This window comes from Triturus cristatus, chromosome 8, assembly GCF_964204655.1.
Source record: "Triturus cristatus chromosome 8, aTriCri1.1, whole genome shotgun sequence".
Taxonomy (NCBI): domain Eukaryota; kingdom Metazoa; phylum Chordata; class Amphibia; order Caudata; family Salamandridae; genus Triturus; species Triturus cristatus.
The window spans coordinates 738,027,700-738,053,033 of NC_140591.1; the positions used below are offsets into that span (position 1 = coordinate 738,027,700).

The 25,334-nt window shown below is 41.7% G+C and overlaps 15 non-coding genes across 15 annotated transcripts; all 15 read right to left on the bottom strand.

Moving 5' to 3' along the window:
* Positions 1-1,164: 1,164 nt before the first annotated feature.
* TRNAV-CAC (transfer RNA valine (anticodon CAC)) lies at positions 1,165-1,237 on the bottom strand. Its single transcript has one exon. It is a non-coding gene; the product is annotated as a tRNA-Val (tRNA).
* Positions 1,238-1,509: 272 nt separating this feature from the next.
* TRNAP-UGG (transfer RNA proline (anticodon UGG)) lies at positions 1,510-1,581 on the bottom strand. Its single transcript has one exon. It is a non-coding gene; the product is annotated as a tRNA-Pro (tRNA).
* Positions 1,582-3,551: 1,970 nt separating this feature from the next.
* Positions 3,552-3,624, bottom strand: TRNAV-CAC (transfer RNA valine (anticodon CAC)). Its single transcript has one exon. It is a non-coding gene; the product is annotated as a tRNA-Val (tRNA).
* Positions 3,625-3,896: 272 nt separating this feature from the next.
* TRNAP-UGG (transfer RNA proline (anticodon UGG)) lies at positions 3,897-3,968 on the bottom strand. Its single transcript has one exon. It is a non-coding gene; the product is annotated as a tRNA-Pro (tRNA).
* Positions 3,969-6,283: 2,315 nt separating this feature from the next.
* On the bottom strand, positions 6,284-6,355 carry TRNAP-UGG (transfer RNA proline (anticodon UGG)). The gene has a single exon. It is a non-coding gene; the product is annotated as a tRNA-Pro (tRNA).
* Positions 6,356-8,670: 2,315 nt separating this feature from the next.
* Positions 8,671-8,742, bottom strand: TRNAP-UGG (transfer RNA proline (anticodon UGG)). Its single transcript has one exon. It is a non-coding gene; the product is annotated as a tRNA-Pro (tRNA).
* A 2,315-nt stretch (positions 8,743-11,057) lies between these two features.
* Positions 11,058-11,129, bottom strand: TRNAP-UGG (transfer RNA proline (anticodon UGG)). The gene has a single exon. It is a non-coding gene; the product is annotated as a tRNA-Pro (tRNA).
* Positions 11,130-13,099: 1,970 nt separating this feature from the next.
* Positions 13,100-13,172, bottom strand: TRNAV-CAC (transfer RNA valine (anticodon CAC)). Its single transcript has one exon. It is a non-coding gene; the product is annotated as a tRNA-Val (tRNA).
* Positions 13,173-13,444: 272 nt separating this feature from the next.
* TRNAP-UGG (transfer RNA proline (anticodon UGG)) lies at positions 13,445-13,516 on the bottom strand. Its single transcript has one exon. It is a non-coding gene; the product is annotated as a tRNA-Pro (tRNA).
* A 2,315-nt stretch (positions 13,517-15,831) lies between these two features.
* Positions 15,832-15,903, bottom strand: TRNAP-UGG (transfer RNA proline (anticodon UGG)). Its single transcript has one exon. It is a non-coding gene; the product is annotated as a tRNA-Pro (tRNA).
* A 1,980-nt stretch (positions 15,904-17,883) lies between these two features.
* Positions 17,884-17,956, bottom strand: TRNAV-CAC (transfer RNA valine (anticodon CAC)). Its single transcript has one exon. It is a non-coding gene; the product is annotated as a tRNA-Val (tRNA).
* Positions 17,957-18,228: 272 nt separating this feature from the next.
* TRNAP-UGG (transfer RNA proline (anticodon UGG)) lies at positions 18,229-18,300 on the bottom strand. Its single transcript has one exon. It is a non-coding gene; the product is annotated as a tRNA-Pro (tRNA).
* A 2,325-nt stretch (positions 18,301-20,625) lies between these two features.
* TRNAP-UGG (transfer RNA proline (anticodon UGG)) lies at positions 20,626-20,697 on the bottom strand. Its single transcript has one exon. It is a non-coding gene; the product is annotated as a tRNA-Pro (tRNA).
* A 1,970-nt stretch (positions 20,698-22,667) lies between these two features.
* TRNAV-CAC (transfer RNA valine (anticodon CAC)) lies at positions 22,668-22,740 on the bottom strand. The gene has a single exon. It is a non-coding gene; the product is annotated as a tRNA-Val (tRNA).
* A 272-nt stretch (positions 22,741-23,012) lies between these two features.
* On the bottom strand, positions 23,013-23,084 carry TRNAP-UGG (transfer RNA proline (anticodon UGG)). Its single transcript has one exon. It is a non-coding gene; the product is annotated as a tRNA-Pro (tRNA).
* Between the last annotated feature and the right edge of the window lie 2,250 nt (positions 23,085-25,334).

Below are 25,334 nucleotides of genomic sequence, written 5' to 3' on the forward strand. Positions count from 1 at the left end.
TTAAGCATGCTTATTTTCTTTTTCTGGGATATTTTAAATTGTTTCGCTGTCCAGTCTGTGGCAGTAGAAAGCTGCTTATGATGCCAGGTTTTGATGAATCCCCAAGGTACAAGTACAGAGGAATATATCAGTCTCTAGGATATGGAACTTTTAGCTAACACATCACAATATGTGATGCTTGCCAAGAAAACACTACATTCTGGAGCGCTGATGATCAGAACATTCTGCTCCTGAAGGATAGAAAAGACAGCTTGATTGAAATAAAGTCTGTTTATATTGACGCTCTCTCTCTCCCTATATATACATACATGCGTACACACACACACACAGGTATGTCATGCATTTCTTCAGATTTGTTTCAACCATTTACCATTTATTGGAGAATCCCTACTTTTCAAGTGACTGCAAATGAAGTCATCTCTGGCACTTTTTGTGCAAAGTAAGAGACGCACATGACACCTTTTTATAAAAGTCATCGGTTTCTTTGTTACTGTGTACTTTCAAAGCATGGGGCTTTCACACGTCAGGTAAACCTGATTACCACTACACAACAAAAGCAGATGCAGCTTTCTTATCTATGTCGTGATAGAACAGTTGTGAATTGAGTAGAAGAAGGGCCCTGATGTGATACTTATTACATGCAGCCTGTAAGATAGTCAAACATGCAGGCTAGGAAGGAAGATGCAAATATCAATGTATTAGAAAAACACCTAAAGGCGAGTGATATGCTTTCATTCATGCATGGCTAGGAAAAATCGCCATACTGTTGCAAACATTCTTACACCACCAACTGGAAATAAATGATTCTGACATTAAACGTAAAGGTGACAATGCATTTGTATCATCACCTTGAGAAGGATCATCTTGGAATTGAGCCGAGGGCCTCTGCACTCAAAGCCAGAAACACTCCACTAAAATAAGATTCCTGTTGGTGCCAACAATTCTCCATGTTAATGCTTGTTCTAGGTGAGCAGTGAACCGATTGCAGGGCTCTTTTGAAAGCAAGGTCTGAGAACCAACAGATACATCCACACGCCGATTACTTTAGTGTTTTGAGAGAATTCCCTTTCTTGGAACGAGATTGCATGAAATAATCTTCAGGGCTTGGACAATTCCATGGCAAAACGGCACCTATCAACATTGTAGCCAACACAATATAACAACTGTTTCTGCCCGGTTTCGAACCGGGGACCTTTCGCGTGTGAGGCGAACGTGATAACCACTACACTACAGAAACAGATACCTACAGTTGATTTTTCTGTAATGAAACTGCTCCGAACTGGCTATTCCATGGGCCTCTGGCTTTAGATTTCTTTCATGCAACCTGCCCGACATCCCTAGCTGAACGCTCGTACATGCCATGCAAGACCAGATGTTTGGTATTAGCTCAGACTGGGCAGGGCTGAAGCATGAGACTCTAGCAAAGAATTATCCACTACTGCAAAGAAAAAATTGATGTTGGTTTTGAAACGCAAACTTCAAAACAACTTGAAAAGAGTACCAAGAAAAGGGCTCGTCCGGGATTTGAACCCGGGACCTCTCGCACCCAAAGCGAGAATCATACCCCTAGACCAACGAGCCCTCAAAATCCTCTTACCTCTCAAAAGCTAATACCGGCTCTAAGCCCGCAATGAAGATCATGCTGGTATCTTTATGATGCTTGGTCTGTGAAAACGCATGAAAGTCAGTCTCAACTTACCCTTTCTCAAACGATAGCACTATCATTTACAAGTGTCTCCTTTTATTCCGTCCCAGCTTTGGACACGTCTTACAGGAAGTCAGCCCTTATTTATATATTTCTGCAGTGGCTGAAGCTTAATGAGAAAGAGTAACAAGTTGTTCATAACAACATAAGAAACACATTGTGCATTTTCTCTCAAATACTCCTTCACTTTGTGCCAAAAGAAATACCAAGGTGAATACCTAGGCCACAGATTCAAGCTAAAGATCTTCCTGGTGAAGGCAAGGCGCAATAAAAACTGCATATCGCTGGACTAAAGCATTCCTTGCATAGCCTCTAACATCATAACATAACTGAGCTGCTAGCAGCAAGCTAACCAATACCTTTCTGAAATGAGAATGACATGTGCTTATCTGCTCAATCAGTGCTCAATCAGGCGAGATTTAGAAAAGGTGGAAAGGGTCCAAGTGGATGCCCCTTCCTTTTTAGGGTGGGTCCTGCTGACTATCATAGGATTGCTTGTAAAAGTGGTCAGGGTCAGAGGAAAAGCTGCCAACACTTCTTAGCGTTCTCTATAGATGCAGCCATTTTCTGTGACTGTAATTTCGGCCTTTTCCCAGAAGTCTCTATTCTGCCTATGCAAATTAACAAAAGCAGTGCTTATTCCTCACTTGCTCAAAGGTCCTTCCTGTCCAGAAAGCTCTGATTAAGCATGCTTATTTTCTTTTTCTGGGATATTTTAAATTGTTTCGCTGTCCAGTCTGTGGCAGTAGAAAGCTGCTTATGATGCCAGGTTTTGATGAATCCCCAAGGTACAAGTACAGAGGAATATATCAGTCTCTAGGATATGGAACTTTTAGCTAACACATCACAATATGTGATGCTTGCCAAGAAAACACTACATTCTGGAGCGCTGATGATCAGAACATTCTGCTCCTGAAGGATAGAAAAGACAGCTTGATTGAAATAAAGTCTGTTTATATTGACGCTCTCTCTCTCCCTATATATACATACATGCGTACACACACACACACAGGTATGTCATGCATTTCTTCAGATTTGTTTCAACCATTTACCATTTATTGGAGAATCCCTACTTTTCAAGTGACTGCAAATGAAGTCATCTCTGGCACTTTTTGTGCAAAGTAAGAGACGCACATGACACCTTTTTATAAAAGTCATCGGTTTCTTTGTTACTGTGTACTTTCAAAGCATGGGGCTTTCACACGTCAGGTAAACCTGATTACCACTACACAACAAAAGCAGATGCAGCTTTCTTATCTATGTCGTGATAGAACAGTTGTGAATTGAGTAGAAGAAGGGCCCTGATGTGATACTTATTACATGCAGCCTGTAAGATAGTCAAACATGCAGGCTAGGAAGGAAGATGCAAATATCAATGTATTAGAAAAACACCTAAAGGCGAGTGATATGCTTTCATTCATGCATGGCTAGGAAAAATCGCCATACTGTTGCAAACATTCTTACACCACCAACTGGAAATAAATGATTCTGACATTAAACGTAAAGGTGACAATGCATTTGTATCATCACCTTGAGAAGGATCATCTTGGAATTGAGCCGAGGGCCTCTGCACTCAAAGCCAGAAACACTCCACTAAAATAAGATTCCTGTTGGTGCCAACAATTCTCCATGTTAATGCTTGTTCTAGGTGAGCAGTGAACCGATTGCAGGGCTCTTTTGAAAGCAAGGTCTGAGAACCAACAGATACATCCACACGCCGATTACTTTAGTGTTTTGAGAGAATTCCCTTTCTTGGAACGAGATTGCATGAAATAATCTTCAGGGCTTGGACAATTCCATGGCAAAACGGCACCTATCAACATTGTAGCCAACACAATATAACAACTGTTTCTGCCCGGTTTCGAACCGGGGACCTTTCGCGTGTGAGGCGAACGTGATAACCACTACACTACAGAAACAGATACCTACAGTTGATTTTTCTGTAATGAAACTGCTCCGAACTGGCTATTCCATGGGCCTCTGGCTTTAGATTTCTTTCATGCAACCTGCCCGACATCCCTAGCTGAACGCTCGTACATGCCATGCAAGACCAGATGTTTGGTATTAGCTCAGACTGGGCAGGGCTGAAGCATGAGACTCTAGCAAAGAATTATCCACTACTGCAAAGAAAAAATTGATGTTGGTTTTGAAACGCAAACTTCAAAACAACTTGAAAAGAGTACCAAGAAAAGGGCTCGTCCGGGATTTGAACCCGGGACCTCTCGCACCCAAAGCGAGAATCATACCCCTAGACCAACGAGCCCTCAAAATCCTCTTACCTCTCAAAAGCTAATACCGGCTCTAAGCCCGCAATGAAGATCATGCTGGTATCTTTATGATGCTTGGTCTGTGAATACGCATGAAAGTCAGTCTCAACTTACCCTTTCTCAAACGATAGCACTATCATTTACAAGTGTCTCCTTTTATTCCGTCCCAGCTTTGGACACGTCTTACAGGAAGTCAGCCCTTATTTATATATTTCTTCAGTGGCTGAAGCTTAATGAGAAAGAGTAACAAGTTGTTCATAACAACATAAGAAACACATTGTGCATTTTCTCTCAAATACTCCTTCACTTTGTGCCAAAAGAAATACCAAGGTGAATACCTAGGCCACAGATTCAAGCTAAAGATCTTCCTGCTGAATGCAAGGCGCAATAAAAACTGCATATCGCTGGACTAAAGCATTCCTTGCATAGCCTCTAACATCATAACATAACTGAGCTGCTAGCAGCAAGCTAACCAATACCTTTCTGAAATGAGAATGACATGTGCTTATCTGCTCAATCAGTGCTCAATCAGGCGAGATTTAGAAAAGGTGGAAAGGGTCCAAGTGGATGCCCCTTCCTTTTTAGGGTGGGTCCTGCTGACTATCATAGGATTGCTTGTAAAAGTGGTCAGGGTCAGAGGAAAAGCTGCCAACACTTCTTAGCGTTCTCTATAGATGCAGCCATTTTCTGTGACTGTAATTTCGGCCTTTTCCCAGAAGTCTCTATTCTGCCTATGCAAATTAACAAAAGCAGTGCTTATTCCTCACTTGCTCAAAGGTCCTTCCTGTCCAGAAAGCTCTGATTAAGCATGCTTATTTTCTTTTTCTGGGATATTTTAAATTGTTTCGCTGTCCAGTCTGTGGCAGTAGAAAGCTGCTTATGATGCCAGGTTTTGATGAATCCCCAAGGTACAAGTACAGAGGAATATATCAGTCTCTAGGATATGGAACTTTTAGCTAACACATCACAATATGTGATGCTTGCCAAGAAAACACTACATTCTGGAGCGCTGATGATCAGAACATTCTGCTCCTGAAGGATAGAAAAGACAGCTTGATTGAAATAAAGTCTGTTTATATTGACGCTCTCTCTCTCCCTATATATACATACATGCATACACACACACACACAGGTATGTCATGCATTTCTTCAGATTTGTTTCAACCATTTACCATTTATTGGAGAATCCCTACTTTTCAAGTGACTGCAAATGAAGTCATCTCTGGCACTTTTTGTGCAAAGTAAGAGACACACATGACACCTTATTATAAAAGTCATCGGTTTCTTTGTTACTGTGTACTTTCAAAGCATGGGGCTTTCACACGTCAGGTAAACCTGATTACCACTACACAACAAAAGCAGATGCAGCTTTCTTATCTATGTCGTGATAGAACAGTTGTGAATTGAGTAGAAGAAGGGCCCTGATGTGATACTTATTACATGCAGCCTGTAAGATAGTCAAACATGCAGGCTAGGAAGGAAGATGCAAATATCAATGTATTAGAAAAACACCTAAAGGCGAGTGATATGCTTTCATTCATGCATGGCTAGGAAAAATCGCCATACTGTTGCAAACATTCTTACACCACCAACTGGAAATAAATGATTCTGACATTAAACGTAAAGGTGACAATGCATTTGTATCATCACCTTGAGAAGGATCATCTTGGAATTGAGCCGAGGGCCTCTGCACTCAAAGCCAGAAACACTCCACTAAAATAAGATTCCTGTTGGTGCCAACAATTCTCCATGTTAATGCTTGTTCTAGGTGAGCAGTGAACCGATTGCAGGGCTCTTTTGAAAGCAAGGTCTGAGAACCAACAGATACATCCACACGCCGATTACTTTAGTGTTTTGAGAGAATTCCCTTTCTTGGAACGAGATTGCATGAAATAATCTTCAGGGCTTGGACAATTCCATGGCAAAACGGCACCTATCAACATTGTAGCCAACACAATATAACAACTGTTTCTGCCCGGTTTCGAACCGGGGACCTTTCGCGTGTGAGGCGAACTTGATAACCACTACACTACAGAAACAGATACCTACAGTTGATTTTTCTGTAATGAAACTGCTCCGAACTGGCTATTCCATGGGCCTCTGGCTTTAGATTTCTTTCATGCAACCTGCCCGACATCCCTAGCTGAACGCTCGTACATGCCATGCAAGACCAGATGTTTGGTATTAGCTCAGACTGGGCAGGGCTGAAGCATGAGACTCTAGCAAAGAATTATCCACTACTGCAAAGAAAAAATTGATGTTGGTTTTGAAACGCAAACTTCAAAACAACTTGAAAAGAGTACCAAGAAAAGGGCTCGTCCGGGATTTGAACCCGGGACCTCTCGCACCCAAAGCGAGAATCATACCCCTAGACCAACGAGCCCTCAAAATCCTCTTACCTCTCAAAAGCTAATACCGGCTCTAAGCCCGCAATGAAGATCATGCTGGTATCTTTATGATGCTTGGTCTGTGAATACGCATGAAAGTCAGTCTCAACTTACCCTTTCTCAAACGATAGCACTATCATTTACAAGTGTCTCCTTTTATTCCGTCCCAGCTTTGGACACGTCTTACAGGAAGTCAGCCCTTATTTATATATTTCTGCAGTGGCTGAAGCTTAATGAGAAAGAGTAACAAGTTGTTCATAACAACATAAGAAACACATTGTGCATTTTCTCTCAAATACTCCTTCACTTTGTGCCAAAAGAAATACCAAGGTGAATACCTAGGCCACAGATTCAAGCTAAAGATCTTCCTGGTGAAGGCAAGGCGCAATAAAAACTGCATATCGCTGGACTAAAGCATTCCTTGCATAGCCTCTAACATCATAACATAACTGAGCTGCTAGCAGCAAGCTAACCAATACCTTTCTGAAATGAGAATGACATGTGCTTATCTGCTCAATCAGTGCTCAATCAGGCGAGATTTAGAAAAGGTGGAAAGGGTCCAAGTGGATGCCCCTTCCTTTTTAGGGTGGGTCCTGCTGACTATCATAGGATTGCTTGTAAAAGTGGTCAGGGTCAGAGGAAAAGCTGCCAACACTTCTTAGCGTTCTCTATAGATGCAGCCATTTTCTGTGACTGTAATTTCGGCCTTTTCCCAGAAGTCTCTATTCTGCCTATGCAAATTAACAAAAGCAGTGCTTATTCCTCACTTGCTCAAAGGTCCTTCCTGTCCAGAAAGCTCTGATTAAGCATGCTTATTTTCTTTTTCTGGGATATTTTAAATTGTTTCGCTGTCCAGTCTGTGGCAGTAGAAAGCTGCTTATGATGCCAGGTTTTGATGAATCCCCAAGGTACAAGTACAGAGGAATATATCAGTCTCTAGGATATGGAACTTTTAGCTAACACATCACAATATGTGATGCTTGCCAAGAAAACACTACATTCTGGAGCGCTGATGATCAGAACATTCTGCTCCTGAAGGATAGAAAAGACAGCTTGATTGAAATAAAGTCTGTTTATATTGACGCTCTCTCTCTCCCTATATATACATACATGCGTACACACACACACACAGGTATGTCATGCATTTCTTCAGATTTGTTTCAACCATTTACCATTTATTGGAGAATCCCTACTTTTCAAGTGACTGCAAATGAAGTCATCTCTGGCACTTTTTGTGCAAAGTAAGAGACGCACATGACACCTTTTTATAAAAGTCATCGGTTTCTTTGTTACTGTGTACTTTCAAAGCATGGGGCTTTCACACGTCAGGTAAACCTGATTACCACTACACAACAAAAGCAGATGCAGCTTTCTTATCTATGTCGTGATAGAACAGTTGTGAATTGAGTAGAAGAAGGGCCCTGATGTGATACTTATTACATGCAGCCTGTAAGATAGTCAAACATGCAGGCTAGGAAGGAAGATGCAAATATCAATGTATTAGAAAAACACCTAAAGGCGAGTGATATGCTTTCATTCATGCATGGCTAGGAAAAATCGCCATACTGTTGCAAACATTCTTACACCACCAACTGGAAATAAATGATTCTGACATTAAACGTAAAGGTGACAATGCATTTGTATCATCACCTTGAGAAGGATCATCTTGGAATTGAGCCGAGGGCCTCTGCACTCAAAGCCAGAAACACTCCACTAAAATAAGATTCCTGTTGGTGCCAACAATTCTCCATGTTAATGCTTGTTCTAGGTGAGCAGTGAACCGATTGCAGGGCTCTTTTGAAAGCAAGGTCTGAGAACCAACAGATACATCCACACGCCGATTACTTTAGTGTTTTGAGAGAATTCCCTTTCTTGGAACGAGATTGCATGAAATAATCTTCAGGGCTTGGACAATTCCATGGCAAAACGGCACCTATCAACATTGTAGCCAACACAATATAACAACTGTTTCTGCCCGGTTTCGAACCGGGGACCTTTCGCGTGTGAGGCGAACTTGATAACCACTACACTACAGAAACAGATACCTACAGTTGATTTTTCTGTAATGAAACTGCTCCGAACTGGCTATTCCATGGGCCTCTGGCTTTAGATTTCTTTCATGCAACCTGCCCGACATCCCTAGCTGAACGCTCGTACATGCCATGCAAGACCAGATGTTTGGTATTAGCTCAGACTGGGCAGGGCTGAAGCATGAGACTCTAGCAAAGAATTATCCACTACTGCAAAGAAAAAATTGATGTTGGTTTTGAAACGCAAACTTCAAAACAACTTGAAAAGAGTACCAAGAAAAGGGCTCGTCCGGGATTTGAACCCGGGACCTCTCGCACCCAAAGCGAGAATCATACCCCTAGACCAACGAGCCCTCAAAATCCTCTTACCTCTCAAAAGCTAATACCAGCTCTAAGCCCGCAATGAAGATCATGCTGGTATCTTTATGATGCTTGGTCTGTGAATACGCATGAAAGTCAGTCTCAACTTACCCTTTCTCAAACGATAGCACTATCATTTACAAGTGTCTCCTTTTATTCCGTCCCAGCTTTGGACACGTCTTACAGGAAGTCAGCCCTTATTTATATATTTCTGCAGTGGCTGAAGCTTAATGAGAAAGAGTAACAAGTTGTTCATAACAACATAAGAAACACATTGTGCATTTTCTCTCAAATACTCCTTCACTTTGTGCCAAAAGAAATACCAAGGTGAATACCTAGGCCACAGATTCAAGCTAAAGATCTTCCTGGTGAAGGCAAGGCGCAATAAAAACTGCATATCGCTGGACTAAAGCATTCCTTGCATAGCCTCTAACATCATAACATAACTGAGCTGCTAGCAGCAAGCTAACCAATACCTTTCTGAAATGAGAATGACATGTGCTTATCTGCTCAATCAGTGCTCAATCAGGCGAGATTTAGAAAAGGTGGAAAGGGTCCAAGTGGATGCCCCTTCCTTTTTAGGGTGGGTCCTGCTGACTATCATAGGATTGCTTGTAAAAGTGGTCAGGGTCAGAGGAAAAGCTGCCAACACTTCTTAGCGTTCTCTATAGATGCAGCCATTTTCTGTGACTGTAATTTCGGCCTTTTCCCAGAAGTCTCTATTCTGCCTATGCAAATTAACAAAAGCAGTGCTTATTCCTCACTTGCTCAAAGGTCCTTCCTGTCCAGAAAGCTCTGATTAAGCATGCTTATTTTCTTTTTCTGGGATATTTTAAATTGTTTCGCTGTCCAGTCTGTGGCAGTAGAAAGCTGCTTATGATGCCAGGTTTTGATGAATCCCCAAGGTACAAGTACAGAGGAATATATCAGTCTCTAGGATATGGAACTTTTAGCTAACACATCACAATATGTGATGCTTGCCAAGAAAACACTACATTCTGGAGCGCTGATGATCAGAACATTCTGCTCCTGAAGGATAGAAAAGACAGCTTGATTGAAATAAAGTCTGTTTATATTGACGCTCTCTCTCTCCCTATATATACATACATGCATACACACACACACACAGGTATGTCATGCATTTCTTCAGATTTGTTTCAACCATTTACCATTTATTGGAGAATCCCTACTTTTCAAGTGACTGCAAATGAAGTCATCTCTGGCACTTTTTGTGCAAAGTAAGAGACACACATGACACCTTATTATAAAAGTCATCGGTTTCTTTGTTACTGTGTACTTTCAAAGCATGGGGCTTTCACACGTCAGGTAAACCTGATTACCACTACACAACAAAAGCAGATGCAGCTTTCTTATCTATGTCGTGATAGAACAGTTGTGAATTGAGTAGAAGAAGGGCCCTGATGTGATACTTATTACATGCAGCCTGTAAGATAGTCAAACATGCAGGCTAGGAAGGAAGATGCAAATATCAATGTATTAGAAAAACACCTAAAGGCGAGTGATATGCTTTCATTCATGCATGGCTAGGAAAAATCGCCATACTGTTGCAAACATTCTTACACCACCAACTGGAAATAAATGATTCTGACATTAAACGTAAAGGTGACAATGCATTTGTATCATCACCTTGAGAAGGATCATCTTGGAATTGAGCCGAGGGCCTCTGCACTCAAAGCCAGAAACACTCCACTAAAATAAGATTCCTGTTGGTGCCAACAATTCTCCATGTTAATGCTTGTTCTAGGTGAGCAGTGAACCGATTGCAGGGCTCTTTTGAAAGCAAGGTCTGAGAACCAACAGATACATCCACACGCCGATTACTTTAGTGTTTTGAGAGAATTCCCTTTCTTGGAACGAGATTGCATGAAATAATCTTCAGGGCTTGGACAATTCCATGGCAAAACGGCACCTATCAACATTGTAGCCAACACAATATAACAACTGTTTCTGCCCGGTTTCGAACCGGGGACCTTTCGCGTGTGAGGCGAACTTGATAACCACTACACTACAGAAACAGATACCTACAGTTGATTTTTCTGTAATGAAACTGCTCCGAACTGGCTATTCCATGGGCCTCTGGCTTTAGATTTCTTTCATGCAACCTGCCCGACATCCCTAGCTGAACGCTCGTACATGCCATGCAAGACCAGATGTTTGGTATTAGCTCAGACTGGGCAGGGCTGAAGCATGAGACTCTAGCAAAGAATTATCCACTACTGCAAAGAAAAAATTGATGTTGGTTTTGAAACGCAAACTTCAAAACAACTTGAAAAGAGTACCAAGAAAAGGGCTCGTCCGGGATTTGAACCCGGGACCTCTCGCACCCAAAGCGAGAATCATACCCCTAGACCAACGAGCCCTCAAAATCCTCTTACCTCTCAAAAGCTAATACCGGCTCTAAGCCCGCAATGAAGATCATGCTGGTATCTTTATGATGCTTGGTCTGTGAATACGCATGAAAGTCAGTCTCAACTTACCCTTTCTCAAACGATAGCACTATCATTTACAAGTGTCTCCTTTTATTCCGTCCCAGCTTTGGACACGTCTTACAGGAAGTCAGCCCTTATTTATATATTTCTGCAGTGGCTGAAGCTTAATGAGAAAGAGTAACAAGTTGTTCATAACAACATAAGAAACACATTGTGCATTTTCTCTCAAATACTCCTTCACTTTGTGCCAAAAGAAATACCAAGGTGAATACCTAGGCCACAGATTCAAGCTAAAGATCTTCCTGGTGAAGGCAAGGCGCAATAAAAACTGCATATCGCTGGACTAAAGCATTCCTTGCATAGCCTCTAACATCATAACATAACTGAGCTGCTAGCAGCAAGCTAACCAATACCTTTCTGAAATGAGAATGACATGTGCTTATCTGCTCAATCAGTGCTCAATCAGGCGAGATTTAGAAAAGGTGGAAAGGGTCCAAGTGGATGCCCCTTCCTTTTTAGGGTGGGTCCTGCTGACTATCATAGGATTGCTTGTAAAAGTGGTCAGGGTCAGAGGAAAAGCTGCCAACACTTCTTAGCGTTCTCTATAGATGCAGCCATTTTCTGTGACTGTAATTTCGGCCTTTTCCCAGAAGTCTCTATTCTGCCTATGCAAATTAACAAAAGCAGTGCTTATTCCTCACTTGCTCAAAGGTCCTTCCTGTCCAGAAAGCTCTGATTAAGCATGCTTATTTTCTTTTTCTGGGATATTTTAAATTGTTTCGCTGTCCAGTCTGTGGCAGTAGAAAGCTGCTTATGATGCCAGGTTTTGATGAATCCCCAAGGTACAAGTACAGAGGAATATATCAGTCTCTAGGATATGGAACTTTTAGCTAACACATCACAATATGTGATGCTTGCCAAGAAAACACTACATTCTGGAGCGCTGATGATCAGAACATTCTGCTCCTGAAGGATAGAAAAGACAGCTTGATTGAAATAAAGTCTGTTTATATTGACGCTCTCTCTCTCCCTATATATACATACATGCGTACACACACACACACAGGTATGTCATGCATTTCTTCAGATTTGTTTCAACCATTTACCATTTATTGGAGAATCCCTACTTTTCAAGTGACTGCAAATGAAGTCATCTCTGGCACTTTTTGTGCAAAGTAAGAGACACACATGACACCTTTTTATAAAAGTCATCGGTTTCTTTGTTACTGTGTACTTTCAAAGCATGGGGCTTTCACACGTCAGGTAAACCTGATTACCACTACACAACAAAAGCAGATGCAGCTTTCTTATCTATGTCGTGATAGAACAGTTGTGAATTGAGTAGAAGAAGGGCCCTGATGTGATACTTATTACATGCAGCCTGTAAGATAGTCAAACATGCAGGCTAGGAAGGAAGATGCAAATATCAATGTATTAGAAAAACACCTAAAGGCGAGTGATATGCTTTCATTCATGCATGGCTAGGAAAAATCGCCATACTGTTGCAAACATTCTTACACCACCAACTGGAAATAAATGATTCTGACATTAAACGTAAAGGTGACAATGCATTTGTATCATCACCTTGAGAAGGATCATCTTGGAATTGAGCCGAGGGCCTCTGCACTCAAAGCCAGAAACACTCCACTAAAATAAGATTCCTGTTGGTGCCAACAATTCTCCATGTTAATGCTTGTTCTAGGTGAGCAGTGAACCGATTGCAGGGCTCTTTTGAAAGCAAGGTCTGAGAACCAACAGATACATCCACACGCCGATTACTTTAGTGTTTTGAGAGAATTCCCTTTCTTGGAACGAGATTGCATGAAATAATCTTCAGGGCTTGGACAATTCCATGGCAAAACGGCACCTATCAACATTGTAGCCAACACAATATAACAACTGTTTCTGCCCGGTTTCGAACCGGGGACCTTTCGCGTGTGAGGCGAACGTGATAACCACTACACTACAGAAACAGATACCTACAGTTGATTTTTCTGTAATGAAACTGCTCCGAACTGGCTATTCCATGGGCCTCTGGCTTTAGATTTCTTTCATGCAACCTGCCCGACATCCCTAGCTGAACGCTCGTACATGCCATGCAAGACCAGATGTTTGGTATTAGCTCAGACTGGGCAGGGCTGAAGCATGAGACTCTAGCAAAGAATTATCCACTACTGCAAAGAAAAAATTGATGTTGGTTTTGAAACGCAAACTTCAAAACAACTTGAAAAGAGTACCAAGAAAAGGGCTCGTCCGGGATTTGAACCCGGGACCTCTCGCACCCAAAGCGAGAATCATACCCCTAGACCAACGAGCCCTCAAAATCCTCTTACCTCTCAAAAGCTAATACCGGCTCTAAGCCCGCAATGAAGATCATGCTGGTATCTTTATGATGCTTGGTCTGTGAAAACGCATGAAAGTCAGTCTCAACTTACCCTTTCTCAAACGATAGCACTATCATTTACAAGTGTCTCCTTTTATTCCGTCCCAGCTTTGGACACGTCTTACAGGAAGTCAGCCCTTATTTATATATTTCTGCAGTGGCTGAAGCTTAATGAGAAAGAGTAACAAGTTGTTCATAACAACATAAGAAACACATTGTGCATTTTCTCTCAAATACTCCTTCACTTTGTGCCAAAAGAAATACCAAGGTGAATACCTAGGCCACAGATTCAAGCTAAAGATCTTCCTGGTGAAGGCAAGGCGCAATAAAAACTGCATATCGCTGGACTAAAGCATTCCTTGCATAGCCTCTAACATCATAACATAACTGAGCTGCTAGCAGCAAGCTAACCAATACCTTTCTGAAATGAGAATGACATGTGCTTATCTGCTCAATCAGTGCTCAATCAGGCGAGATTTAGAAAAGGTGGAAAGGGTCCAAGTGGATGCCCCTTCCTTTTTAGGGTGGGTCCTGCTGACTATCATAGGATTGCTTGTAAAAGTGGTCAGGGTCAGAGGAAAAGCTGCCAACACTTCTTAGCGTTCTCTATAGATGCAGCCATTTTCTGTGACTGTAATTTCGGCCTTTTCCCAGAAGTCTCTATTCTGCCTATGCAAATTAACAAAAGCAGTGCTTATTCCTCACTTGCTCAAAGGTCCTTCCTGTCCAGAAAGCTCTGATTAAGCATGCTTATTTTCTTTTTCTGGGATATTTTAAATTGTTTCGCTGTCCAGTCTGTGGCAGTAGAAAGCTGCTTATGATGCCAGGTTTTGATGAATCCCCAAGGTACAAGTACAGAGGAATATATCAGTCTCTAGGATATGGAACTTTTAGCTAACACATCACAATATGTGATGCTTGCCAAGAAAACACTACATTCTGGAGCGCTGATGATCAGAACATTCTGCTCCTGAAGGATAGAAAAGACAGCTTGATTGAAATAAAGTCTGTTTATATTGACGCTCTCTCTCTCCCTATATATACATACATGCGTACACACACACACACAGGTATGTCATGCATTTCTTCAGATTTGTTTCAACCATTTACCATTTATTGGAGAATCCCTACTTTTCAAGTGACTGCAAATGAAGTCATCTCTGGCACTTTTTGTGCAAAGTAAGAGACGCACATGACACCTTTTTATAAAAGTCATCGGTTTCTTTGTTACTGTGTACTTTCAAAGCATGGGGCTTTCACACGTCAGGTAAACCTGATTACCACTACACAACAAAAGCAGATGCAGCTTTCTTATCTATGTCGTGATAGAACAGTTGTGAATTGAGTAGAAGAAGGGCCCTGATGTGATACTTATTACATGCAGCCTGTAAGATAGTCAAACATGCAGGCTAGGAAGGAAGATGCAAATATCAATGTATTAGAAAAACACCTAAAGGCGAGTGATATGCTTTCATTCATGCATGGCTAGGAAAAATCGCCATACTGTTGCAAACATTCTTACACCACCAACTGGAAATAAATGATTCTGACATTAAACGTAAAGGTGACAATGCATTTGTATCATCACCTTGAGAAGGATCATCTTGGAATTGAGCCGAGGGCCTCTGCACTCAAAGCCAGAAACACTCCACTAAAATAAGATTCCTGTTGGTGCCAACAATTCTCCATGTTAATGCTTGTTCTAGGTGAGCAGTGAACCGATTGCAGGGCTCTTTTGAAAGCAAGGTCTGAGAACCAACAGATACATCCACACGCCGATTACTTTAGTGTTTTGAGAGAATTCCCTTTCTTGGAACGAGATTGCATGAAATAATCTTCAGGGCTTGGACAATTCCATGGCAAAACGGCACCTATCAACATTGTAGCCAACACAATATAACAACTGTTTCTGCCCGGTTTAGAACCGGGGACCTTTCGCGTGTGAGGCGAACGTGATAACCACTACACTACAGAAACAGATACCTACAGTTGATTTTTCTGTAATGAAACTGCTCCGAACTGGCTATTCCATGGGCCTCTGGCTTTAGATTTCTTTCATGCAACCTGCCCGACATCCCTAGCTGAACGCTCGTACATGCCATGCAAGACCAGATGTTTGGTATTAGCTCAGACTGGGCAGGGCTGAAGCATGAGACTCTAGCAAAGAATTATCCACTACTGCAAAGAAAAAATTGATGTTGGTTTTGAAACGCAAACTTCAAAACAACTTGAAAAGAGTACCAAGAAAAGGGCTCGTCCGGGATTTGAACCCGGGACCTCTCGCACCCAAAGCGAGAATCATACCCCTAGACCAACGAGCCCTCAAAATCCTCTTACCTCTCAAAAGCTAATACCGGCTCTAAGCCCGCAATGAAGATCATGCTGGTATCTTTATGATGCTTGGTCTGTGAATACGCATGAAAGTCAGTCTCAACTTACCCTTTCTCAAACGATAGCACTATCATTTACAAGTGTCTCCTTTTATTCCGTCCCAGCTTTGGACACGTCTTACAGGAAGTCAGCCCTTATTTATATATTTCTTCAGTGGCTGAAGCTTAATGAGAAAGAGTAACAAGTTGTTCATAACAACATAAGAAACACATTGTGCATTTTCTCTTAAATACTCCTTCACTTTGTGCCAAAAGAAATACCAAGGTGAATACCTAGGCCACAGATTCAAGCTAAAGATCTTCCTGCTGAATGCAAGGCGCAATAAAAACTGCATATCGCTGGACTAAAGCATTCCTTGCATAGCCTCTAACATCATAACATAACTGAGCTGCTAGCAGCAAGCTAACCAATACCTTTCTGAAATGAGAATGACATGTGCTTATCTGCTCAATCAGTGCTCAATCAGGCTCGATCAGGCGAGATTTAGAAAAGGTGGAAAGGGTCCAAGTGGATGCCCCTTCCTTTTTAGGGTGGGTCCTGCTGACTATCATAGGATTGCTTGTAAAAGTGGCCAGGGTCAGAGGAAAAGCTGCCAACACTTCTTAGCGTTCTCTATAGATGCAGCCATTTTCTGTGACTGTAATTTCGGCCTTTTCCCAGAAGTCTCTATTCTGCCTATGCAAATTAACAAAAGCAGTGCTTATTCCTCACTTGCTCAAATGTCCTTCCTGTCCAGAAAGCTCTGATTAAGCATGCTTATTTTCTTTTTCTGGGATATTTTAAATTGTTTCGCTGTCCAGTCTGTGGCAGTAGAAAGCTGCTTATGATGCCCGGTTTTGATGAATCCCCAAGGTACAAGTACAGAGGAATATATCAGTCTCTAGGATATGGAACTTTTAGCTAACACATCACAATATGTGATGCTTGCCAAGAAAACACTACATTCTGGAGCGCTGATGATCAGAACATTCTGCTCCTGAAGGATAGAAAAGACAGCTTGATTGAAATAAAGTCTGTTTATATTGACGCTCTCTCTCTCCCTATATATACATACATGCATACACACACACACACAGGTATGTCATGCATTTCTTCAGATTTGTTTCAACCATTTACCATTTATTGGAGAATCCCTACTTTTCAAGTGACTGCAAATGAAGTCATCTCTGGCACTTTTTGTGCAAAGTAAGAGACACACATGACACCTTATTATAAAAGTCATCGGTTTCTTTGTTACTGTGTACTTTCAAAGCATGGGGCTTTCACACGTCAGGTAAACCTGATTACCACTACACAACAAAAGCAGATGCAGCTTTCTTATCTATGTCGTGATAGAACAGTTGTGAATTGAGTAGAAGAAGGGCCCTGATGTGATACTTATTACATGCAGCCTGTAAGATAGTCAAACATGCAGGCTAGGAAGGAAGATGCAAATATCAATGTATTAGAAAAACACCTAAAGGCGAGTGATATGCTTTCATTCATGCATGGCTAGGAAAAATCGCCATACTGTTGCAAACATTCTTACACCACCAACTGGAAATAAATGATTCTGACATTAAACGTAAAGGTGACAATGCATTTGTATCATCACCTTGAGAAGGATCATCTTGGAATTGAGCCGAGGGCCTCTGCACTCAAAGCCAGAAACACTCCACTAAAATAAGATTCCTGTTGGTGCCAACAATTCTCCATGTTAATGCTTGTTCTAGGTGAGCAGTGAACCGATTGCAGGGCTCTTTTGAAAGCAAGGTCTGAGAACCAACAGATACATCCACACGCCGATTACTTTAGTGTTTTGAGAGAATTCCCTTTCTTGGAACGAGATTGCATGAAATAATCTTCAGGGCTTGGACAATTCCATGGCAAAACGGCACCTATCAACATTGTAAACAACACAATATAACAACTGTTTCTGCCCGGTTTCGAACCGGGGACCTTTCGCGTGTGAGGCGAACGTGATAACCACTACACTACAGAAACAGATACCTACAGTTGATTTTTCTGTAATGAAACTGCTCCGAACTGGCTATTCCATGGGCCTCTGGCTTTAGATTTCTTTCATGCAACCTGCCCGACATCCCTAGCTGAACGCTCGTACATGCCATGCAAGACCAGATGTTTGGTATTAGCTCAGACTGGGCAGGGCTGAAGCATGAGACTCTAGCAAAGAATTATCCACTACTGCAAAGAAAAAATTGATGTTGGTTTTGAAACGCAAACTTCAAAACAACTTGAAAAGAGTACCAAGAAAAGGGCTCGTCCGGGATTTGAACCCGGGACCTCTCGCACCCAAAGCGAGAATCATACCCCTAGACCAACGAGCCCTCAAAATCCTCTTACCTCTCAAAAGCTAATACCGGCTCTAAGCCCGCAATGAAGATCATGCTGGTATCTTTATGATGCTTGGTCTGTGAATACGCATGAAAGTCAGTCTCAACTTACCCTTTCTCAAACGATAGCACTATCATTTACAAGTGTCTCCTTTTATTCCGTCCCAGCTTTGGACACGTCTTACAGGAAGTCAGCCCTTATTTATATATTTCTTCAGTGGCTGAAGCTTAATGAGAAAGAGTAACAAGTTGTTCATAACAACATAAGAAACACATTGTGCATTTTCTCTTAAATACTCCTTCACTTTGTGCCAAAAGAAATACCAAGGTGAATACCTAGGCCACAGATTCAAGCTAAAGATCTTCCTGCTGAATGCAAGGCGCAATAAAAACTGCATATCGCTGGACTAAAGCATTCCTTGCATAGCCTCTAACATCATAACATAACTGAGCTGCTAGCAGCAAGCTAACCAATACCTTTCTGAAATGAGATTGATATGTGCTTATCTGCTCAATCAGTGCTCAATCAGGCTCGATCAGGCGAGATTTAGAAAAGGTGGAAAGGGTCCAAGTGGATGCCCCTTCCTTTTTAGGGTGGGTCCTGCTGACTATCATAGGATTGCTTGTAAAAGTGGCCAGGGTCAGAGGAAAAGCTGCCAACACTTCTTAGCGTTCTCTATAGATGCAGCCATTTTCTGTGACTGTAATTTCGGCCTTTTCCCAGAAGTCTCTATTCTGCCTATGCAAATTAACAAAAGCAGTGCTTATTCCTCACTTGCTCAAATGTCCTTCCTGTCCAGAAAGCTCTGATTAAGCATGCTTATTTTCTTTTTCTGGGATATTTTAAATTGTTTCGCTGTCCAGTCTGTGGCAGTAGAAAGCTGCTTATGATGCCCGGTTTTGATGAATCCCCAAGGTACAAGTACAGAGGAATATATCAGTCTCTAGGATATGGAACTTTTAGCTAACACATCACAATATGTGATGCTTGCCAAGAAAACACTACATTCTGGAGCGCTGATGATCAGAACATTCTGCTCCTGAAGGATAGAAAAGACAGCTTGATTGAAATAAAGTCTGTTTATATTGACGCTCTCTCTCTCCCTATATATACATACATGCATACACACACACACACAGGTATGTCATGCATTTCTTCAGATTTGTTTCAACCATTTACCATTTATTGGAGAATCCCTACTTTTCAAGTGACTGCAAATGAAGTCATCTCTGGCACTTTTTGTGCAAAGTAAGAGACACACATGACACCTTATTATAAAAGTCATCGGTTTCTTTGTTACTGTGTACTTTCAAAGCATGGGGCTTTCACACATCAGGTAAACCTGATTACCACTACACAACAAAAGCAGATGCAGCTTTCTTATCTATGTCGTGATAGAACAGTTGTGAATTGAGTAGAAGAAGGGCCCTGATGTGATACTTATTACATGCAGCCTGTAAGATAGTCAAACATGCAGGCTAGGAAGGAAGATGCAAATATCAATGTATTAGAAAAACACCTAAAGGCGAGTGATATGCTTTCATTCATGCATGGCTAGGAAAAATCGCCATACTGTTGCAAACATTCTTACACCACCAACTGGAAATAAATGATTCTGACATTAAACGTAAAGGTGACAATGCATTTGTATCATCACCTTGAGAAGGATCATCTTGGAATTGAGCCGAGGGCCTCTGCACTCAAAGCCAGAAACACTCCACTAAAATAAGATTCCTGTTGGTGCCAACAATTCTCCATGTTAATGCTTGTTCTAGGTGAGCAGTGAACCGATTGCAGGGCTCTTTTGAAAGCAAGGTCTGAGAACCAACAGATACATCCACACGCCGATTACTTTAGTGTTTTGAGAGAATTCCCTTTCTTGGAACGAGATTGCATGAAATAATCTTCAGGGCTTGGACAATTCCATGGCAAAACGGCACCTATCAACATTGTAGCCAACACAATATAACAACTGTTTCTGCCCGGTTTCGAACCGGGGACCTTTCGCGTGTGAGGCGAACTTGATAACCACTACATTACAGAAACAGATACCTACAGTTGATTTTTCTGTAATGAAACTGCTCCGAACTGGCTATTCCATGGGCCTCTGGCTTTAGATTTCTTTCATGCAACCTGCCCGACATCCCTAGCTGAACGCTCGTACATGCCATGCAAGACCAGATGTTTGGTATTAGCTCAGACTGGGCAGGGCTGAAGCATGAGACTCTAGCAAAGAATTATCCACTACTGCAAAGAAAAAATTGATGTTGGTTTTGAAACGCAAACTTCAAAACAACTTGAAAAGAGTACCAAGAAAAGGGCTCGTCCGGGATTTGAACCCGGGACCTCTCGCACCCAAAGCGAGAATCATACCCCTAGACCAACGAGCCCTCAAAATCCTCTTACCTCTCAAAAGCTAATACCGGCTCTAAGCCCGCAATGAAGATCATGCTGGTATCTTTATGATGCTTGGTCTGTGAATACGCATGAAAGTCAGTCTCAACTTACCCTTTCTCAAACGATAGCACTATCATTTACAAGTGTCTCCTTTTATTCCGTCCCAGCTTTGGACACGTCTTACAGGAAGTCAGCCCTTATTTATATATTTCTGCAGTGGCTGAAGCTTAATGAGAAAGAGTAACAAGTTGTTCATAACAACATAAGAAACACATTGTGCATTTTCTCTCAAATACTCCTTCACTTTGTGCCAAAAGAAATACCAAGGTGAATACCTAGGCCACAGATTCAAGCTAAAGATCTTCCTGGTGAAGGCAAGGCGCAATAAAAACTGCATATCGCTGGACTAAAGCATTCCTTGCATAGCCTCTAACATCATAACATAACTGAGCTGCTAGCAGCAAGCTAACCAATACCTTTCTGAAATGAGAATGACATGTGCTTATCTGCTCAATCAGTGCTCAATCAGGCGAGATTTAGAAAAGGTGGAAAGGGTCCAAGTGGATGCCCCTTCCTTTTTAGGGTGGGTCCTGCTGACTATCATAGGATTGCTTGTAAAAGTGGTCAGGGTCAGAGGAAAAGCTGCCAACACTTCTTAGCGTTCTCTATAGATGCAGCCATTTTCTGTGACTGTAATTTCGGCCTTTTCCCAGAAGTCTCTATTCTGCCTATGCAAATTAACAAAAGCAGTGCTTATTCCTCACTTGCTCAAATGTCCTTCCTGTCCAGAAAGCTCTGATTAAGCATGCTTATTTTCTTTTTCTGGGATATTTTAAATTGTTTCGCTGTCCAGTCTGTGGCAGTAGAAAGCTGCTTATGATGCCCGGTTTTGATGAATCCCCAAGGTACAAGTACAGAGGAATATATCAGTCTCTAGGATATGGAACTTTTAGCTAACACATCACAATATGTGATGCTTGCCAAGAAAACACTACATTCTGGAGCGCTGATGATCAGAACATTCTGCTCCTGAAGGATAGAAAAGACAGCTTGATTGAAATAAAGTCTGTTTATATTGACGCTCTCTCTCTCCCTATATATACATACATGCATACACACACACACACAGGTATGTCATGCATTTCTTCAGATTTGTTTCAACCATTTACCATTTATTGGAGAATCCCTACTTTTCAAGTGACTGCAAATGAAGTCATCTCTGGCACTTTTTGTGCAAAGTAAGAGACACACATGACACCTTATTATAAAAGTCATCGGTTTCTTTGTTACTGTGTACTTTCAAAGCATGGGGCTTTCACACGTCAGGTAAACCTGATTACCACTACACAACAAAAGCAGATGCAGCTTTCTTATCTATGTCGTGATAGAACAGTTGTGAATTGAGTAGAAGAAGGGCCCTGATGTGATACTTATTACATGCAGCCTGTAAGATAGTCAAACATGCAGGCTAGGAAGGAAGATGCAAATATCAATGTATTAGAAAAACACCTAAAGGCGAGTGATATGCTTTCATTCATGCATGGCTAGGAAAAATCGCCATACTGTTGCAAACATTCTTACACCACCAACTGGAAATAAATGATTCTGACATTAAACGTAAAGGTGACAATGCATTTGTATCATCACCTTGAGAAGGATCATCTTGGAATTGAGCCGAGGGCCTCTGCACTCAAAGCCAGAAACACTCCACTAAAATAAGATTCCTGTTGGTGCCAACAATTCTCCATGTTAATGCTTGTTCTAGGTGAGCAGTGAACCGATTGCAGGGCTCTTTTGAAAGCAAGGTCTGAGAACCAACAGATACATCCACACGCCGATTACTTTAGTGTTTTGAGAGAATTCCCTTTCTTGGAACGAGATTGCATGAAATAATCTTCAGGGCTTGGACAATTCCATGGCAAAACGGCACCTATCAACATTGTAAACAACACAATATAACAACTGTTTCTGCCCGGTTTCGAACCGGGGACCTTTCGCGTGTGAGGCGAACGTGATAACCACTACACTACAGAAACAGATACCTACAGTTGATTTTTCTGTAATGAAACTGCTCCGAACTGGCTATTCCATGGGCCTCTGGCTTTAGATTTCTTTCATGCAACCTGCCCGACATCCCTAGCTGAACGCTCGTACATGCCATGCAAGACCAGATGTTTGGTATTAGCTCAGACTGGGCAGGGCTGAAGCATGAGACTCTAGCAAAGAATTATCCACTACTGCAAAGAAAAAATTGATGTTGGTTTTGAAACGCAAACTTCAAAACAACTTGAAAAGAGTACCAAGAAAAGGGCTCGTCCGGGATTTGAACCCGGGACCTCTCGCACCCAAAGCGAGAATCATACCCCTAGACCAACGAGCCCTCAAAATCCTCTTACCTCTCAAAAGCTAATACCGGCTCTAAGCCCGCAATGAAGATCATGCTGGTATCTTTATGATGCTTGGTCTGTGAATACGCATGAAAGTCAGTCTCAACTTACCCTTTCTCAAACGATAGCACTATCATTTACAAGTGTCTCCTTTTATTCCGTCCCAGCTTTGGACACGTCTTACAGGAAGTCAGCCCTTATTTATATATTTCTTCAGTGGCTGAAGCTTAATGAGAAAGAGTAACAAGTTGTTCATAACAACATAAGAAACACATTGTGCATTTTCTCTTAAATACTCCTTCACTTTGTGCCAAAAGAAATACCAAGGTGAATACCTAGGCCACAGATTCAAGCTAAAGATCTTCCTGCTGAATGCAAGGCGCAATAAAAACTGCATATCGCTGGACTAAAGCATTCCTTGCATAGCCTCTAACATCATAACATAACTGAGCTGCTAGCAGCAAGCTAACCAATACCTTTCTGAAATGAGATTGATATGTGCTTATCTGCTCAATCAGTGCTCAATCAGGCTCGATCAGGCGAGATTTAGAAAAGGTGGAAAGGGTCCAAGTGGATGCCCCTTCCTTTTTAGGGTGGGTCCTGCTGACTATCATAGGATTGCTTGTAAAAGTGGCCAGGGTCAGAGGAAAAGCTGCCAACACTTCTTAGCGTTCTCTATAGATGCAGCCATTTTCTGTGACTGTAATTTCGGCCTTTTCCCAGAAGTCTCTATTCTGCCTATGCAAATTAACAAAAGCAGTGCTTATTCCTCACTTGCTCAAATGTCCTTCCTGTCCAGAAAGCTCTGATTAAGCATGCTTATTTTCTTTTTCTGGGATATTTTAAATTGTTTCGCTGTCCAGTCTGTGGCAGTAGAAAGCTGCTTATGATGCCCGGTTTTGATGAATCCCCAAGGTACAAGTACAGAGGAATATATCAGTCTCTAGGATATGGAACTTTTAGCTAACACATCACAATATGTGATGCTTGCCAAGAAAACACTACATTCTGGAGCGCTGATGATCAGAACATTCTGCTCCTGAAGGATAGAAAAGACAGCTTGATTGAAATAAAGTCTGTTTATATTGACGCTCTCTCTCTCCCTATATATACATACATGCATACACACACACACACAGGTATGTCATGCATTTCTTCAGATTTGTTTCAACCATTTACCATTTATTGGAGAATCCCTACTTTTCAAGTGACTGCAAATGAAGTCATCTCTGGCACTTTTTGTGCAAAGTAAGAGACACACATGACACCTTATTATAAAAGTCATCGGTTTCTTTGTTACTGTGTACTTTCAAAGCATGGGGCTTTCACACATCAGGTAAACCTGATTACCACTACACAACAAAAGCAGATGCAGCTTTCTTATCTATGTCGTGATAGAACAGTTGTGAATTGAGTAGAAGAAGGGCCCTGATGTGATACTTATTACATGCAGCCTGTAAGATAGTCAAACATGCAGGCTAGGAAGGAAGATGCAAATATCAATGTATTAGAAAAACACCTAAAGGCGAGTGATATGCTTTCATTCATGCATGGCTAGGAAAAATCGCCATACTGTTGCAAACATTCTTACACCACCAACTGGAAATAAATGATTCTGACATTAAACGTAAAGGTGACAATACATTTGTATCATCACCTTGAGAAGGATCATCTTGGAATTGAGCCGAGGGCCTCTGCACTCAAAGCCAGAAACACTCCACTAAAATAAGATTCCTGTTGGTGCCAACAATTCTCCATGTTAATGCTTGTTCTAGGTGAGCAGTGAACCGATTGCAGGGCTCTTTTGAAAGCAAGGTCTGAGAACCAACAGATACATCCACACGCCGATTACTTTAGTGTTTTGAGAGAATTCCCTTTCTTGGAACGAGATTGCATGAAATAATCTTCAGGGCTTGGACAATTCCATGGCAAAACGGCACCTATCAACATTGTAGCCAACACAATATAACAACTGTTTCTGCCCGGTTTCGAACCGGGGACCTTTCGCGTGTGAGGCGAACTTGATAACCACTACATTACAGAAACAGATACCTACAGTTGATTTTTCTGTAATGAAACTGCTCCGAACTGGCTATTCCATGGGCCTCTGGCTTTAGATTTCTTTCATGCAACCTGCCCGACATCCCTAGCTGAACGCTCGTACATGCCATGCAAGACCAGATGTTTGGTATTAGCTCAGACTGGGCAGGGCTGAAGCATGAGACTCTAGCAAAGAATTATCC